Below are 20,165 nucleotides of genomic sequence, written 5' to 3'. Positions count from 1 at the left end.
TTTTCTTTTATTGATACAGTGTATTATGTTGATTGATTTGCATCTCTGGAATGAAACCTACTTGGTCATGTTGTATGACCTTCTCGATGAGGCTTTGGATCTTATTTGCTAGGATTTTGATGAGAATCTTTGCATCTGTGTTCATCAGGGATGTTGGTCTGTAGTTTTCTTTTTGGGAAGCATTTCTGTCTGGTTTTGGTATCAGGGTTATGTTAACTTCATAAAAACTATTTGGGAGTTTTTCTGTTTCTTCAATTTCCTAAAAGAGCCTGAAAAGTATTGGAAGTAGTTCCTCTTGGAAGATTTGAAAGAGTTCTTTAGTGAATCCATCTGGGCCTGAACTTTTGTTTTTGGGAAGACTTTTGATTACCATTTTAATTTCCTCAATAGTAATGAGTCTGTTTAGATATGCTAGATCATCCTGATTCAACTCTGAAAGATTATAAGAATCCAAAAGTTTATTCATTTCTTCCAGGTTCTCTTGTTTTGTGGCATAGAATTCCTCAAAGTAATTTCTGATTACCCTTTGAATCTCTGTAATATTGGTTGTGATCTCCCCCTTTTCACTTTTACATTGGTTTACTAAGTTTCTCTCCATTTCTAAATCTCTTTTATAGTTGCCCCCCCCCTTTTTTTTTAGCTAAATCTCTTTGTTTAGTTAATTTTTTTTTTATTTTTAAATACTTGGTTTGGGGATCACACTCAGAGTTGCTCAGGATTTGTTCCTGTTTCTGCACTTAAGGATCACTTCTTGCAGTGCTTAGGGGACGATATGGAGTACTAGGGATTCATCCTGGTTGGGTCATGTACAAGGCAAGTGTACTCTCTCCAACCACAAATGAGTTTCTTAATGCAAGGTCCCAACTTTCTTTTTCTTTACCCTAGAACTTAGAAATACTTTATCCTAGGCACAGAAGTGATCATTCATAAGTGAAACCAAGTGTAGGAAACAATGTAAGTGAACACACTTACATTTACTTTACACTTACTTTAGTTTTAAGTTTTTTCACTTGATTCATTTTGGTTATTCATTGAAAAGAAATTCGGGTCTTCTTTTTTTCTTCTGGCTTATGGTTCTTCATGCCTTTGATGTCCAATAAACTGTTTTTGTTTGAACCTGAATATCTACTTTCTTTACATACTTTGCACAATTATTTTTATTATACTATTAGACTATTTTTACAATATTGTTAATTTTTTGAAAATTATTGCACCATAACATTTTACCAACACTAATGTGCACAAGGCTATCTGTTACTGTCCCTATATTACCTCTGCATCTTAATTTCTCAACACTTCATATCTCACAACTTAGCAATAAATATATTTTGGAGGGTGCGAATAATCTGGTTCAAGTTTTCCAAGTCTAAGTACTTGCTATGTTTCATACTGGCTATTTCCTTCTTTTGTCTGTCAGTTCTATAGATGAGTGAGACCATCTGGTATATATATATATATATATATATATATATATATATATATATATATATATATATATATATATATATATATATATATATCCTTTTCCCCTGACTTTCTTTATTAAAATAATACTAATGAAATGCATTTTAATGGTAACATTTTTAAAATTTCTAGAGGGGATTGGGACAAAGAGTATAAATTCACACCAACACCAAAAGAAATTATTGGCTACAGAATTTTCTAAGTAGTCTGATTTAGTCTGATTCTTTTTCTTTTATTTTGATCATAATGGCTTACATATTTTTCACAGTATTTTAGGTACATATTAACACTGAATCAGGGGAATACCCATCACCATATTTGTCCTCCCCCCATCCCAGTTCCCTTTCTGCAATCCATATACCTCACCATCACCCCCCACCCCGGGCTGCTAGAGTAGGTGGTCCCCTCTTTGTCTAGCTTACTATTAGTGATCATATATCTGTTTGGTCCTGGTACCCTCCCTTTTCTCCCCCTCTATTTAAGAGGCGGAGCTAGATAAATTGAGTTATGTGGTTTTGTTTGGGGTACAAAATAAGAAAAAATAAGTCAAATACGCTGAAAATAAGAGGAGTCCTTCTAGAGGTTTTCAACCTCAGTTTGAGAGAGGATGTGAAAAAGGTAATTGAAACACCACAAAAATACAGAAAGAAATATCAAATTAAATATCCAGTGAGCACTACAGCAATAAAAACAAGCACCACACAATAGTCTAGCTTCTGAAATCAAATCATGCCAGAGTGCAAAAAGAAAGAGAAAGATAAGATAAAATAAAATACAATAATATTGGAGCCATCAACTTCAATATCTACACCAAAATAAAGATGTCAAAAAAATTGATCAATCGATAAATATGTGGAAAAATGATTGTTTTGTGCTTTTTTTTTCTTTTCTTTTTCCCATGCATAGGCACAGTAACTATTGGGGATATTATAGAGGGAATTCCCTTGGCCTAGGAGATACAAGGTTTCTCCACCCCTGAAATATACTGTCATGGGATTAACTATATATATAATACCTTACATGATCATTTACTCTCCCCTTGGTGCTTCCGTGGTGTATGGAAGACTTCTGCTTCGTCTTGGATGGTAAAATCAGACCTCTGCATCTAGAGATATTGGTGACTGTGCAGCTCAAGGAATGGAGTTTATGATGAAGTCTTTCTTTGTGGTTCCAGTCTGATTCTTCTGTAGCATTCTCAGAATGGGTGTGGTTGGGAGTAGGGACAGACTCCCCTTTCTATACGAACTCAAATAGATCAGCACCACAACTACACCCTCTGACAAAATGCTCCAGCATAACAATTGAATCTTATCCTTAAATTTCCAAGCCACCAAATTTGTTTTAAATCTATAGATCTTGGAATGCATGGCTACTTTCACTTAACATTTCATAGTAGTGCCAGTCCAATAGTAGTACCACACAAAAATCTGATAGGAAAAGTATATAGAAATCTACATAGGTCATTGTGTCTAAACAATAACACAAAAGGCTCAATTAGCACCAAACACATCCCAGAAAATTCTTAGACACTGACTTTATTTATTTATTTTTATTTTTTATTGAGTCCATTTTGAATTACAAGTACTTCATAGTTGTATTTCAGGCATATAGGGACAGTAGATTAGGGCCATTCCCACCACCAGTGTTGATCTCCCTCCACCAGAGTTCCCATTATGCTTCCACCCTTAACTCCAAGTCAACTAGTGTAATGGGTCCATTTTGTATTTAGCTTGTTATAGTTTGGGTCTCTTGATTCTATCGTCTTTGACTTTGGCTTGGGTATTTCTGACCATTTTTTTTCCTACTTAATACACCTGAGATCACTTGGACCTTGGGTCCCATTCACTTTTTTTTCTTTTCTCAATTTGTAGAAAGACAAAGAAATATTAGATAAGACAAAGTAATTCGTGTTGCAAGATTCTATGAAAAAGGCAGATGCGGGCCCGGAGAGATAGCACAGCGGCGTTTGCCTTGCAAGCAGCCGATTCAGGACCAAAGGTGGTTGGTTCGAATCCCAGTGTCCCATATGGTCCCCCGTGCCTGCCAGGAGCTATGTCTGAGCAGACAGCCAGGAGTAACCCCTGAGCAATGCAGGGTGTGGCCCAAAAACCAAAAAAGAAAAGAAAAGAAAAGAAAAAGGCAGATGCCCTTATCTAGGAGGTATAAATAAAAATTTTAAAGGGGGAGGGGTGTGGCAGGGTTTTTTGTTTTTGTTTTGTTTTGCTTTGCATAGGCTCAGTAAATACTGGGGAAATTAGAAAGAAAATAACCATGGGCTAGAAAAAAAATACAGGGTATCTCTATCCATGAAGCATACTGTCATAAGATTGACTACATGCCCCAGGCATACTAATTATCCAACCCCAACATCTTTCTTTATGGTCCCAGGAAAAGTTCTACTCAGTTGCGGTTGTCTTACTCTTTTTAATTACTGGTTCTACCCTAATCAGTATTTATACATCACCCTATGGTATGAACTGGTGATGGTATTATTGGATCATTCCCTACTTGGTATTCTTTCTCCAGCCTAGGGTATGGCCTGGTTCTTGCAAATAAAAGGGTGGGTTACTGAAAGAGAGGGGCTCATTATTCTGTCTTCCTCAATAAACTGCTTTTCTTCTTAGGAGCAGAAGGCTTGTGTGGTGGGATTCATGGCCCAAGTGTTGGACTTTATGAACCTGTTATTGCACCTTTTCACTGTGTGGATTATTTCCTCCTTTGACATTTGCTTCCAGACTCGCATCTTGCCAGATCCTAGTTTTGGAGTCTTGGGATGTTTGTCATAGATTGTCTTCCATAATTAGACATCTTGTTTTTTTGCACAAATCCTAAGTTGAAGCCAAAGTGTCATGGAGCATCTTCTGCGCTCATCTCACCGTTAGGAGGTGAGGCAGGGAAACCTGTCCTTAAAGCAAATTGTTGTTTCCTCATCATCAGGGTGTCATGTGAACCTACTTTGGATCAGGTTGGTGCCAGAGTGGTATTCAGGCCTCCTTCAGGATGTGTTTGATTCCTGTTGCTTGTGTGGAAAACTGTGCTTGTTCCAATGTTGGGGTCCAAGGTTTGGAGTTGGATGGTTGATGTCCAATTAATTGAAGCCAAAGTTAAGTCCCCATGACAAATGTTCAGGGTGAAAAGTATCCCAACACTATAAAATGTATTAGTTCCTATTCCTATTAGATAAGAACTTTCTATATGTAAGATTTCCCCATTTTAGTGTGCCTAGGCAAAAAGGAACAATGCCATATGATACTACTGGTGCATATAGGGGTAAAAATAACAAGCTAAACAATTTCTATAACCTGATTTTAATCTGGTAGATTTTTCTACTGGAATTTCCTATTAAGCAGATCAAAAAAGGGATGTTGGGGGAAGCTACCTCTACAATGGAGATAAAGCTAAGTGTTATAGCTATTGAAGATATGTGTCTGCAGAAAAATAGTAAGAAAATATAGATAACCCTTTTAAGTTTTTTGAGATAGTTGGGGAAAGAAAGGGGATAAAATCCAAAGCACAGTTTCATCCCGCATTCACCGTGGTCTTGTGGAGTTTGAAAAATAGTTCTCAGAGTCAGAGATCAGGTGATGTTCTTGAGCTGAGGATGTCTTGGGTGCAGAATTCCGTAGCAAGTAACAGTCCATGGGGGGGGGGGGGCGTGGAAGAAAGGTTGCATAAAATGGGTCTGTGAAAACAGTGACTGCAGCTCCTTCACAGGATGAAACAGCGGGCAGGAGGATTGTCTTTTCACTTTGGGATCTGGCTGGCAGCTTGCTGGGGTAGGAAAAAGTTTCTGGTTCCTGAGGAGTTAAAAACTGAGGGTAAAGAAGGTCAAGCAGAAGGAGATAACGAACCAAGGTTGAGGCTATGAAAGGCTAGAAGAGGATTTATAAGGTGCTAGATGGCGGGATAATATATAATAGGAACTGTATTCAATATAGGCAGGGATTATGTACAATACAGATTAGACAAAGAGGACTCTATCACATACACACTAACACAGATACATATAGACAGACATTGGAAACCTATTCGTAGGTTACAATTGAAGAACTGACTCTTACGAAATGAGTCAGAGTGCTTAAAAACAAAATGAGGCTGGCACATGGGGTTCCACTTTCTAGGCAATTCATCAAAGTTGGGGGTAAACTTTGCTAGATAAAAGCTTTCATGGTTAGATTGAGACACTGACTTTAGTAGCATCAGAGAGATGCAACAATTATATCAATTTGATCTAAATTTTGATAATTCCTTTTGCCTTTGTATTGTAATGAGCAATATAAAGTAAATTTGTGCCTACAAGAGACAAAGTTAGATGATATGTGGTAAAGGGAAGATCACACTGGTGGTGGGATTCATGTTTGGAGATTAGTGCCTGAAATGACTATTAAGAACAACTCGGTAAATTACAGTATTATAAAAAGAATTTAAACAATAAAATTTACACCAACAATAGACCCCAAATATATTTATTTATGAATTTCAATATAATCACCTGCAATGTTCCAAGGTCTTGTAACTGGTTACTAGAATTTAAAGATGTACCAGGAATTTTTTATATGAACCAGAAATTGGGAAGCTAAACCAAGTTTTATTTATTATAATTTTTATTGATTTGTCATTGCTGTTTAATATGAGGATGTTTTGGAGGGTAATTAGCTGTATGCCTCATATAATGTAGAGACTCAGTGATTTTCCAACCATACAAAGACCCCAAATTCCCTTCCTCTAATCCCTTCCTTCTGCTTTTCACTTCTTGTCCACAAAAGTTCTTAAGTCTGTAGTTAGCTCATTTTCCCCCCAATTCCTTCACTTTAGTTATTCAAGTTCAAATATGAATAAAACCATTGGCAATTTTCTGAACTTACTTTCTTATTTTACTCACCTAATAACTCAAGTATTATATATTTTGTCTGAGAAGATACAATTTTAACCTTTTTAATAGCAGAATAATATGCCAGGGAGTATATAGACCATAACATCTTTTTCCAGTCATATGTTCACAGGCTGTTAGAGTTTATGTTTTGGCTTTTGTTAAATAACCCATTCCATTGTTGTAGAGGGATATTTGACCTGATTTCTACCATGAGAAATAATCTCTTACTCAGCCAGCCAGATAAGTGATTATGTCAATAAGTGATGATTACTAGAGGGAAGCTGGATAAAGGGAATAAAGTTGAATAAAAGATAGCACAGTGATAGGATACACTTGCATACAGAAGGACAGTGGTTCAAATCCTGGCATTCCATATGGTCCCTGTAGCCTGCTGGGGCAATAGAGTAGAGCCTGGAGTAGCCCCTGAGCAAAGTCGGGTGTGACTCAAAAACCAAAAACCAAAAACTAAAAAGATATGTATGTATATATTAATTTTTAAAAATCACAACTGAGTGGGCCAGCATGATTTGCCTTGCACGCAGCTGACCTAGGACAGACCTGGGTTCGATTCCCGGTTTCCCATATGTGGTCCATATGGCATCCCAAGCCAGGAGGGATTTCTGGGCATGTAGCCAGGAGTAATCCCTGAGCATCAACGGGTATGACCCCAAACCAAAAAACTTACAACTGAACATTGCATGATGCAATATTACTCCAATAAAAGTAAAATATGAACAACTTTTATTTTAGACAGTAAAATCAGGTCCTGCTAGTCTTTGGTGATCTTAACCATCACTCACTTCATCTTTATCAAGGTAACACCGTATCTGTGTCTTCTAATAATTGCCTTGACAAATTACATAAGGAGTAGTAGACATTTCTAAAAGACACATGCTTCTTTAAGAATTTCTTTAAATTGTCAAACCTCTGCTCTGTTTTGGTCTTTGTTTGCTATTTGGACACACCTCTCAGAGCTCAGTGGTTACTGTGGGCTCTGTGCTCAGAAATTACTCTTGGCAATGTGTAGGGAGGGATATAGAATGCTGTGGGCTGAACCTGGGCTGGCTGCATGCAAGGCCAATGCCGTATCTGCTGTATTATTGCTCTGGCCTACATCTGCTCTTAATCTTACATCTTTCTCTTATAATATTATAATATAATTTACTAGTTTGAAGATTTGATTTAATGGTATGTTGAAATGGAGGGAGGTGTCAAGCTAAATGTACATGGAAAAACTGTCCCAATGGTGTTGAGAGAACTTGGAATGAGGACCAGCAATTGGCCACAGGAGTTAACAAATGAATAATTTTAGAGACTGTCTTTCATTCTAAATTTTATGTATTAATGGCAGTTGATTTCAACCATTAAAGAGGATTATGGAAGGCTGGAGATACAGCTCATCAGTAGAGCAATAATTCACATGTGTGATTCCCTGGATTTGATCCTCAGCATTGCAAATGCACAAATAAACAAAAGAGGATTATGAGAATTATTTAACTTTATACCTGGCTTACTTTAGGTATAAACCAATAGCTTTTATGAACCCCAGATTGACTTTTCACTTTGCAAACATTAGCCCCTGTTTACTTGTTACCTTTATGACATAAGCTTTGCCGTATTATACCATAAAAAGGAGCTCCCAGCTCAGAAACCCAAGGTTATATCATCTAGCATTCTGGCATTATCCCAAAGAATTAGTGCCAAGGGGAGGCAAAACTGAACATTAGTGAGGATTAATAGAATTTTTGAGTAAGCCTTCTTTTCCCTCTTCTCCCTGCCTCAGCTTTTATGTGTTAACCTTCAAATTATTGTGGCATGTTTTTTTTGGCATGTGTACTTATCCTGAATTATTAAACGTGTTATATTTTTCACTACCTTATTAGTAGATTGTTTATGATAGCTTAACGTTTTTCCAATAGCCACAACATATTTAAAATATTCTATTTTTATATTATCCTGTTATAACTTCTAAGCAGATAAGAAATATTTTAAGTTTTCTAAAAATATATTTCTCTCTAGACACATTGATTTTTATAGCTTTGCTGACTATGTCAAAGGGCACTTAAAACATCGTCAGGCATTTCTAGGAGTTGATAAAAAAAAAAGAGATTTGTTCTCTCATCTCACAAATAATCATGATGTTTTACAAATAATTTGCCCGTGTCTGCATCTAATAAACAATAGACTTGCACCAGATGATTGTGTGATTTTTTTCCCCCAACTGTCATCTTATTAGATACTGTAGTGGACAGAAAAATCTGAGACTCTACCTTTTGTGGTTAGACTAAAATGCTGAAATTGAAATTGGCTAGAAGCATGGGCTGCAGAGTGAAGCACTTTGCATGATTTAAAGCACTCTGCATAAAGAGCCTCAGATATAAAAGAAATCGTATAAACCACACAGTTCTGATAAGGTTATACTTGTCAACAATGTGTCTATTTTTAAAAACTACAGTCAGCACACTTTACCTTAAGAACCCATGCAAAGTGACTTGAAGATAAATCGAATAAAATGCTTCTGGAATCATTTTAAGAATTAGGTAAGAGAAATCATTACCATGTCCTGTACTTTCATTAAAATTAAGTATATTTCTTCAGGTCACAATTTTGAAGATGCTTTTCCATCGCAAATTGCTGAGAAACCCAGTGATTGTACTAAATATTAAGGTACATTTGTCTATATCAACTATTGCCTTTAGTTAATAGTTCTATTTGTTATCCTAACACTGTCTCTCACACTAATAAGACTGGTAGAATCTTTTTCTTAATTTAATACAGCCAAGCCATTCCATTGCAATTGTTTGATTCCCAGGACTTTTTGTAACATGTGGAGCTGAAGTTCTTGGTTAAGTCAAAACTATTATCCACATAAGTTGCCATAAATAACGATTCATTGAAAAGAATATGGGCCATAAACATAAAGAATATGATACAAAAGACAGTTTCAAACATATGTTGCTTCATTTCTGTTCAAATAGTCTGGATAGCCTGTTAAGATGCTCCAACTTCCTGTAATAGAGAGTGAAATGAACATTTTTCTACAAAATGTGTCCCTCTTGGTTATTTAATGTAGCAGAACAATGGCAAAATAAAATACCAGCAGAATATCTGATAATTTTTTATTGAGGAAACAGGGAAGTTAGGATGAAATGTAGGACTCTCCAAGTTAACAGGAAAATACACTTATGACTTTCAGGCCCTCCTCAAGCTCTTCTTGCATTTATCAAAACAAAGCAAAACAAAAAAATTAAAAAAAAAACCTTCAATTTTCAAAAGCTCTCTCTAGACCTCCTGGGCTTATAAACAAAGGCTATATTGTATCTTTGGTTGAAGCTTGGTTAAGTGGCTCATGAATAATACCAAATGCATCCTCCCCATAAATCTCCTGGATCTGAGACAACTGTTATCCAGCCACAAACTTCCCTGACATAGATCAAAAACTCAGAGATGGCGGGTATGCAACATGCAGCCAAATAACAGCTTTCACTGCCCATGGATATGATTCTCCTGAATACTTGAAGTTAGAAAAGAAAAATATTGACACTTTTTATTTTAGTTTTTAGTTCAGTGAATTGAAAAGTTACAGTGGTCTTTGGACCGATATTTCTAAGTGATCAGTTAAAGTGATGAAATCTTGAAACTTCATCAGCAGTATTTCATTTAGAGTAGTTGAAAAGAACACGGGCTGGTGTAGGCTTTTGATTCTTTAACCTTTTTGAAAAAAAAAATAAAAGAGGAAACCAGAAATAATAATATTTTTTAGATGTTGATGTAAAATGCAAACAACTTATTTTGGATGGTCTAATTGTGGCAGAGAAGAAAGAATTGGATGGATGGCACGAAGGACTTGGTACATTCCAGAGATGTTCCCCGTAGAGAGGAAGAGAAAATCTAAGGAGAAATTATATGTTTAGATTCACTCTGTGATTAGCAAAGCTGAGTGTTAAGTTTAGTGTCACTCGAAGGAAACTTGCTTGTCTTTTTTCTTTAAAGTATATTTACCACATAAATAGTAGAGTTTCAACAGGGAAAGGATTTATCTACCATCTCAGAGTGCAGTCAACTTTCCCAGCAGCTTGGGACATTTGGAAGAGGTTGATGTAAGACTATGTAAATGTATTCCATCTACCATCCTATCATTTAGTCCTACTGGGGAAATACTTTAATACCTACAATAATAAATCAGTTATGTCATTACCCTCTCTAGGAACTATGGATAAAATTAAATAAAAATTCGTTAATGTCTGCAGAGAAAATGTGACTTTCTAAATGTGAGGATCTTAATCCTTCACAGTGAATGTAAAGCAAGCTATCTATGGCTATTTATTTAGACAGGTGCATATCAGACTCCAGTTGTATATGCATATAAATTTTATTTAATTTTTCTAGCAGTTATACAATGTATCCGGTCTAGTTGATGTATTTTAGGCTAACTACACTGTTTTAGTTAGCAGCTTTCAAAATTTAGTATGCTCTCTTTCCAACAATTTAAATTATCAAATAGGATGCTTACTAAAATAGACCAAATATGTTATATCAACTAGATAAAAGTTACTTTATCACTGATCTGTAATTTCAGGCCTGAAATTTGAAATTAATTCAGATAGACTTAAAATAAGAGATTAGGGGGCCTGAAAGATAATACAGCTTAAAAGGAATTTGCCTTGTATGTGGCTGACCTGGGTTCTATCTCCAGCATTCACACAGTCCCTAAGCACTACCAGGAGTGATTGATCTCTGAGCAGAGAGCCAGAAATAAATCCTTAGCACAGCCAGTTATATCTCCTAAACAATACAAAAATGAATAAAAATCACTCAATGAACCAGAAGTAACAACAAAAATGGATTATTATATTTGCTATTATTACTTAGAAAATTTATAAATAGTAAAAACTAATCTAGTATATCTTTGACTGAGTAGTTGTGTGGAATATTATTAGTTAACATAAAATAATTCTTAGGCATTTTTCTCACTGTGATGGATAGTGACTAGTAATTAATTTAAATTATAAATCTATAGTGCTTATAGAAATATTTTATATAATATATTTTAGATCATTGAATTTTAATGTGCTTCAATTACCTCATCTAATCATAAATAAAATAAGCTATAGAACCATAAAATGTCATGAGCATACTTTACTACATATTTTTCTCGCCACAGAAGGTTTGTTTAGGGAAAGTTTTCCAAATGTATGCTCTGGGCAATGGAGGTCATATTTTGCATCATTGGCCAAGTATGTCAAACTTGACATGCAATGTCAGCTGCTTTCCATAAGAAAAGAATATTCTGTTGATACAGCTGTAGCAGAATATGCTTTTTTTTCTTACAGAAGCAATTGTGTTTTTTTATTGAAAATAATCAAACTTTGAGAATTTTGCCAACAAATGAAAATATAACTAACATATTTTAAAGTTTAGCAAAATAAAAATACACTAGTTGCTTATAGCATCCAACTTCTTAATATTAAACATAAAGACATGTCCATGCATGGCTGTATATCTACTTTTATTTGAGTAACATTTGCCTAGACCTGATTATATGACAGATACCTCTATTAATGAACAGTGTTAACTTCTCTGCAATATATTTTCTTTTTTAAAACAATATTTATTAACTCAATACTTATGCAATTATTGTGATTTATCGTACTGTTAATAAAGTTCTATCTATGCATTGCAATATTCCAATGCCATACACACTACCATAATATTAGCTTCCCAATGCCGAAGGACCCCATGCAACATACCAGCCCTCATTTTATTTTGCTTTTTCTCCTGTGTTTTTTTTTCAATACTTACTTTATTTAATACTGTGGTTACGAAATTGTTCATGGTTGAGTTTCAGTCACAGAATGTACACTACATTCACCAATGCACATTTCCCGCCACCATTGTCCCCAGTTTCCCTCCCAGTTAGCTTCCCCACCTGCCTCTGGGGTATTCTTCTCTCTCTCTCTCTCTCTCTCTCTCTCTCTCTCTCTCTCTCTCTGTCTCTCTCTCTCCCTCTCTCTCTCTCTCCCTCTCTCTCTCTCTCTCTCTCCCTCTCTCTCTCCCTCCTTTTCTCTCCCTCTCTTTCTCCCTCCTCTCTCTCTCTCCCTCTCTCTCTCTCACTTTTCTTGACTCTCTAACTTGCACTGTTAGTATTGAATTTATTCCAAAGGTTTATTGTTGTCTGTTCACTTATTTTGAGGATATTTTTTATCTTCTGTTCATTTATTTTAAGAATCTTCTCCAATTTCTTCTGCTGAGTGGAGGGTTAAGCAATTCATCTTCCAGCTCACTCAGCAGCTCTTACTCTGCTGATGAGGCTCTGAAGTGAGGTTTTCATTTTACTTACCATGTTTTTGAGTTCTGGTATTTCTGTTTGAAGTTTTCTCATTTCTACTCATATCCTCTTGAGTCTTATGGGCTATCTATTCCATGGTTTATTTGAGTTCTTTGAGCAGCTTTAACATTTCCTCTCTAAAATCCTGATCAGAGAGGTTATGTAGGTGGCTAATGTTGGTTGAGTCTGTAGAACTATCATTTTCACTCACAAGGTGTGGTGGGTTCTGCATTGTGACCCTTGTGACCTTTGTAGTGTGTTGCTGTTGTTATATATTGTGGTGGGGACTCCTGGACTCGAAGAAATGCTCAGCCACAGACTGAAGTGGAGCAACCTTGCTCTTACTTGAGCTCACTAACCTCAGTTCTGTTCCAAATGATGCTTTTTTTTAGTCCAAATTCTGCTCACACTTGCAGCATTTATCATCATCATCATCATCAAAACAGACTGTTGATCAGAAGGGAGGGCAGAGTGGTGACACAAGCAGTAAGGCATCTGCCTTACCCACACTAGCCTAAGACGAACTGTGGTTCGATCCCCTGGTGTCCCATATGTTTCCCCAAGCCAGGAGTGATTTCTGAGCGCATAGCCAAGAGTAAGCCCTGAGCATCACTGGGTATGGCCCCAAAACAAAACAACAACAAAAAAGAAGTGATGGGAATAATTAATAATTTTAATCTACTTTCTCTGTCCTCAGAAGAGTTTGACTTGTTTTCAGAGCAGCATGTAGTCAATACTGTCTTCTTGTCTTTGACGACTCACTAATATGACATGGCCTTACCTGGTTTGGATCTCAAATTCTATCTTAAATAACATCTGTATAAAAGAATCCAATCTTCTTTGATAAAACTTTATTTAGGGAGACAAATTTAAATTTCATACAATTTTATTTTTTTTTATTTTTATTTATTTATTTTTTTTTTTGGTTTTTGGGCCACACCCGGCAGTGCTCAGGGGTTACTCCTGGCTGTCTGCTCAGAAATAGCTCCTGGCAGGCACGGGGGACCATATGGGACACCGGAATTCGAACCAGCCACCTTTGGTCCTGGATCGGCTGCTTGCAAGGCAAACACCGCTGTGCTATCTCTCCGGGCCCAATTTCATACAATTTTAACATGTCACACAATCCATTTTTTTCCCCAATAGACAGTACCAGAGGAAAGTCTAGCTAAATATTAGCTCCATATAGTCACTAACTTTGTGCTCAAGAATCACTTTTAGTGGGGCTCAGAGATGGAATTTCAGAGATCAAATCTGGGTTGGTTGCAAGTAAGACAAGTGCCTTACATGCTGTATTATCTCATCAGCTCTCAACTTTCTTTCTTTCCCTCCTTTTCTCCTATCATTCTTATACCTTATCATCATACTCATCTACTCTTACCCATCTCGTCCCCTTTTATTTTCTTCTTCCTTTTCTTCTAATTTTACTTCGTTAATTTTTTAGAAAATATTTTTCTTCTAAAATATTTCTCTTCTAAAATTCTTTTGAAATAATCATCTGACTCGGAAAGTTTGTTAAAATAATTCTAAAATTCTGAATAATTTCTTAGATATAATTTAAAGGTATTCAGTCTTACTCTTTCAGAATTTTCAGGGATTAATTTCATGCATTATAATTTTATAAAAGCATATTTGATTATAGGTTATTCATTTTGAACTTATGGATATACTTTAATCTCTTTAAACATTTATTTATGAATGAAGCATTTATTTAGAATGAAGCATTTATTTATTTATAACTTCTCTTACGTAATTGTTTTTTGTTTCCACTTATAACCTTAACTCCAGAATACATATAAAATTAAACTTAATTCTCTATTCTCTCCACCTACATAATATTTTTTGTAAATTTCAATTTTTTTTCTTTTCCCTCACTTTACCAATAAGGATAAACTAAATCTGTACATTTTTACTTAATAAACTTCAGATTTAATTTTAAGTTTTTATTTATTTATTTAGTTAGTTAGTGCTTTGGGGCCACACCCGGTGGCACTCTGAGTCACTCCTGGTTCTGCTTCCAGAAATCACTCCTGGAAGACTGGGGAGACCATAGAGGATGCCCAGTTGACTTTGTGCAAAGCAAACACCCTACCCACTGTTCTATCACTCAGCTCTAAGCTTTCATTTTTAGATAAGATAGTAAAAAATACATATTTACAATGTATGATCACTATGAAATTCTACCTAAGAATTTTTGTCACTATGACTACCACATTATAATCTCATAATTTATTGATGTCTATCAAGAAAACTGAAGTTTCTAAAACATTTTTGACATAAGACGTCAAGGAGATAGCATATGTAATGCTCTGTCTCTAAGCTTGTGATAATATATATAAAAATAATTTTAGAGACTTAAGGCAGGACTTTCAGAGGGTTAAATGTTTCTGGGATGTACCTAATTGTTTCAGAAAGAATTAATCCTGGACTAGAGGATCCTAGCATATAATAAATTGATAATAGGTGGTAGTGAAAAATGAAGGGACTGAGTTTATCTTGCCTTAATTTACCTACTCCCCCCCCCATTTTCTCAGTTGTTATCTTGCGTCTCTCTCTCTCTCTCTCTCTCTCTCTCTCTCTCTCTCTCTCTCTATGTACACACCACCCACACTAAGGCACTTGAGGAAGAACAGTAGTGAATGAAGGCACTTCCATTAACTTTTTATGACTTCCACATCACAAAACTCAAAGTATTCAGTACATTGCAATTCAAAAGAAAATAAAGATGGGGCTAGAGTGATAGCACAGCAGTAGGCATTAGTCTTGCATGTGATGACCCAGGACGGACCTGGGTTCTATCCCAGGTGTTCTATATAGTCCCTTGAGCCAGGAGCAATTTCTGAGCTCATAGATAGGAGTAACCCCTGAGTGTCACCAGGTGTCCCCCCCCCCTAAAGAAAAGAAGGCAAAGAGTATTCATTCATTTTGACATTAAATACATTATTGTTTCAGAGCAAGAAAGGTTTTGGAATATATAACATGACCTTGGTATATGTGTGGCTTAATAGAAAATTCTATGATCTTATCTAGTTTCCAAAACTCTTTAGTTATGGGAGTCTATATTCAAACTATAATATTTTTGGTTTTTCAGTAGAGTACTTTCATCAATGAGTAATGGCGTCGTCCATGTTTTTCTTGATTAGTAAATACAATTTTTAGAATAGTATCTTTGACACAAGTAGCATCTTCGTAAGATACAAATGTCAGCTTTCTAATTTAAGCAAGAACAATTTGTATTTTTGTACTCAGACATAGGAGACAGCCCTAGGAGATATCAAAAAGTAACTGGATGTAGATATTGAAGAGATAGTTTGGAATCCTAAAACAATGTCAGTGAGTGAGGGATATAGAAAGCCTGTCTCAAATATGGGGGGGGGGGAGTGAAGAAGGGAGGAGATAGAAGCATTGGTGATGGGAAGGTTGCACTGGTGAAAGGCGTGTTCTTTTTGTGACTGAAACCCAACAACAATCATGTTTGGAATCACAGTGTTTAAATCAAGATACTATTAAAAATTAAAAAGAAAAATAGTTCTAGAATGGTTATAGCCATTTTCATTAGTTCAACCAATCATTTAATTACACAGTGGTAGAGCCTCAAATGCCTCAAAAGGACTCTTTTTGTTTATATTTAGAATGAATTGGCTGGATAAATGTAGAAGATGTCATATTTATAATAGGTACATTAATGACTTAGTTTTCAGTTATTAACCTAGTGCTTAACATAATTTACCATAACCACCAAATTTTTCATAGTGTAGACTTCAGAATCCAAGATTTTGCATATACTAGAAGCAAAGCCTGGGCAAGGGTAATTTACAAAGTTTTGGCTGGTTTTGAAAAATTAGTGGGATGTGATGCGCAGATGAAAGAGCAAATGGGTTTTCTTTACTTGATGAAAGCAGTGAAATCTGAAATTATACACAGCAGGTACAGATGGAAGAGACACCGCACTGGTTTCAATGTATGGTTTCATACATAGTTTTTATGCTGAAACATTTGTTTTATCTTTTTGCCTCATTATTTTTTGTTTAATAGTGAAAGAAAAAGTAAAAAATAAAATTATTAATCCATAATTAAAATAAATAATCTAAAGATTATGAATCCAAATATGGAGAATTAATTCAAATATGGAGAAAGGCTCAGTGATGACAAGTCTATCAAATTTCATGCTACTATACTAAATCCTTCCTATGTTCTGGTCAGTATGCTATAATAGGTTTCAGATTTTTTGCAATTGATTAATAATTGTATAGTGAGGCTCACTTTTAGAAATATTGTGACGTGAGTAAATTTTCTTTGGTTTTCTTTTCTTTCTTCTCTCCATTTACTGATTTTTACTTCCAAAAACTTGACTCTCTTCCATGCATTTTAAGTTATCTTATGTGTTGCCATATAAAAATCTAACTCCTCATACATCAGCACTACCATAAATCAATAAGATAATATCAGTTTATGAGTATGTGTGTTTGTGTAGAAAATATTTGGAAAATTTTGAAAATATGTTGTATAAAATGACAGTAATGATGAGCTTCATAAATAAATACCTGGCTTATAATTTCCTAGTGAAGATAAAACAGCAGTGAGAAGAAAGTTTGAGATTCTTAGGGATCAGAAATTGTAAGTTTAAGAAAGATTACCAAATAAAATCTTATGAAAAGGGAGCATTTGACCAAACACTTAAAGAAACTGGAAAAATTAGTCATTCAATTACTTTGAAAGAACATCCCAGAGAGAGAGAGAGGGAGCTTGAGGCTACGCAATAATCTTGAGAAGAAAGTGTGTGGCATATTCTGGGAACAGCAATCAGGGGCAGAAACGCCCAAAGAGAAGAGAAGCAAGCTTTGAATTTAGAGGAATCATATTGCATGAGTTTTTGAGAGATTGAGAAATCTTTGGCTTCTTTAATTATTATCAAAATGGAGAACCTTGCAGGGCTTTAGTAGACCATGATATGATGTAAACTCTCATTTTCATGTATCCTCCCAATTACTATGTATTTTTACAAAGGGCAAGATTAAAAGTAGGGAGATGCATGGACAGGTAAATAAAATAACAGAACGTGCCAATTTATGTGGGCATTGAGTAACTTATTCCCTCCACTATATTATTTCCATCTCAACTAGCAGTCATAGAAAGAAAAACCAGCAGCTTTTTATATGCATAAAATTGATCAATCTTGTACTTAAAGGCAGTGGGGCACCTACTACTAAAGAAATAATGATCAGGGTAGGGCGGATCTATGGTTATCATTTACTATTTAGTATTTCCTTTTAAATTCTCCTATAGATATAGATACTTGGCCCAAAGCAGTCTAATAAACTCAGAACTTATAATTGAAATTCAGCCACTACAATATTTTAAAAGTTTCCCCAGCGACTGTTTCAATGAAGTGGAAAACTCTAGTCCCTGAGACCACATCTGAAGCTCTAAAAATTCATCTTCCATATCTGGTTTTCACATTTTATTTTTACCCCTAATTGCTTCCATTTATTTTTAAGCAAAGGGAATGAAAAAAAGAAGTGGGTGTCATATTAAGTGCCTTTAAAGAAATGATATAAATTCCCCAAATTTCCCTTTCACTAGTGAGAAATCATTATTTTGTCCATTCCTACTTACTGGGAAAGCTAAAAAACATTGATGAGTCAGGCAAACTTATGGACAGTGTTTGTGTAGTGAGAAGGGGAGATCAAGCAGAAGTCTTAGTCATATATATATATATATATATATACATACATACAATTATATGTATATAAACATATATATAATTTTGAAATTAGCTTGGTAGAGGCAAGTTCTTTTATTGTGCTTGTAATACTGTCAATTATAGGTGAAAATTTAAGTCTGAAAAAAAGAAGCTGATGCACCAGATTTAAAAGACTTTACTTTCTTTCCACTTGGTGTCAACAAAACATTTGAAGGGAACTGAATTGAATGTGAACATAAGAGCTTGAGTCTAATTTTTTTAATAGATAGCTTACATGGTTTATAAACAGACAATGACACAAGAATCCTAGGTTATGTGTGGGAATTAATAGAAATATGATGTTTATATGCTTCAAAGGTAATTCGGCCTCCCATCACCATTCTCCTCTACTTGGATTTTCTCCATCTTGGATTTTCCTTTTTGTTTGCTTGTTTGTTTGTTTTTTGGGCCACACCTGGTGATGCTCAGGGGTTACTCCTGGCTATGTGCTCAGAAATCTCTCCTGGCTTGGGGGACCATATGGGATGCTGGCGGGTAGAACTGTGGTCCATCCTAGGCTAGCGTGGGCAAAGCAAACTCCTTACCACTTGCTTCACTGCTCTGGTCCATTTTCTTAAATGTAGTAGGTTAAAGTAAAATCTCAGACTTTCTGAATCTTTTCTTTAAACTGTCTCAAAAATACGATGGTAGTGAGTGACAGAAATAGATGCCTGTCTTTGAGACAAGCAGGGAGTAGAAGGATGAGAAGATTGGTGGTGGGAAGATTGCACTGATAAAGTGCAATTATGACTGAAATCCAACTACAAACATGTTTGTAATCATGTTGCTTAAAAAGATATTATTTAAAAAATATTTTTGAATAAACTCTCAAAATTAATAATTTTAGGGAAGAAGGCTGGCAACTGAGGCAATGGCAATCATAACAGGAGAATTGGAAGCTGGCACAGAGCAAGTTATGCTGGCTGAATAATTCTACTCCTTTCACAAAACAAACACACAAAGGCATACTTTTCAAAATGAATATAAAGAAAAAATAAGAGGAAAAAAAGAATTTTTATTGTTTTTTAATTTTTATTTTGACCAAAGTGGATTACAAATCTTTGACAGTAATATTTTAGGCACGTAGCAACATTGAATCAAGGGCATTCCCACCACCAATGTTGTCCTTCCTCCACCCCTGTTCCCAGCATGCATCCCTTATCCCCCTTCTCCTGGGCTGCTTGTATAAGTGGTCCCACTCTGTGTCTAGCTTGTTGTAGATTGGGTATTGATTCTGTTATCGTTGGCTTTGGATTAGGTGTTTAAGTCTGATCATTTTTTATTTCTAGTTAATGTTCATACGACTGTTTGGTCTTGGTACCCTTCATTACTTCCCCCTCAATTTGTGAGACAGAATAAGATGGCTCAATTTATGTGGTTCTCTTTGAAGGAAAGAAGAAAAAAAAACAAAATGGTGCAAAAATCAAACAAGAAAAAAATGGGAGTTCTTCTAGAGGCTATAAATATCAATTTAAGAGAAGAAAAGGAAAAAGGAAGAAAAACATAACAATACAAAAAAATAAATCAAACAAAAACTCAAAAAAGCACTACAGCAACTAAGACAACAACCAAACCTGTTTGGGTTCTGCTTGACACAAAAACCTACAAGAAAAAGTCTTTCCTGGGATAACAGGTCAGGTCAAAATCAGGGCACAGAGGTGATGGGGCCTGACACTCTTATCCCCAAATGTACCAGCAATATAATATAGCACCAATTCTTCTTGCAAAGGCATATTAAAAAGAGGGAAATTTTACGT

This window comes from Suncus etruscus, chromosome 13 (assembly GCF_024139225.1).
Source record: "Suncus etruscus isolate mSunEtr1 chromosome 13, mSunEtr1.pri.cur, whole genome shotgun sequence".
NCBI classification, from domain to species: domain Eukaryota; kingdom Metazoa; phylum Chordata; class Mammalia; order Eulipotyphla; family Soricidae; genus Suncus; species Suncus etruscus.
This window is presented reverse-complemented; position numbering follows the sequence as displayed.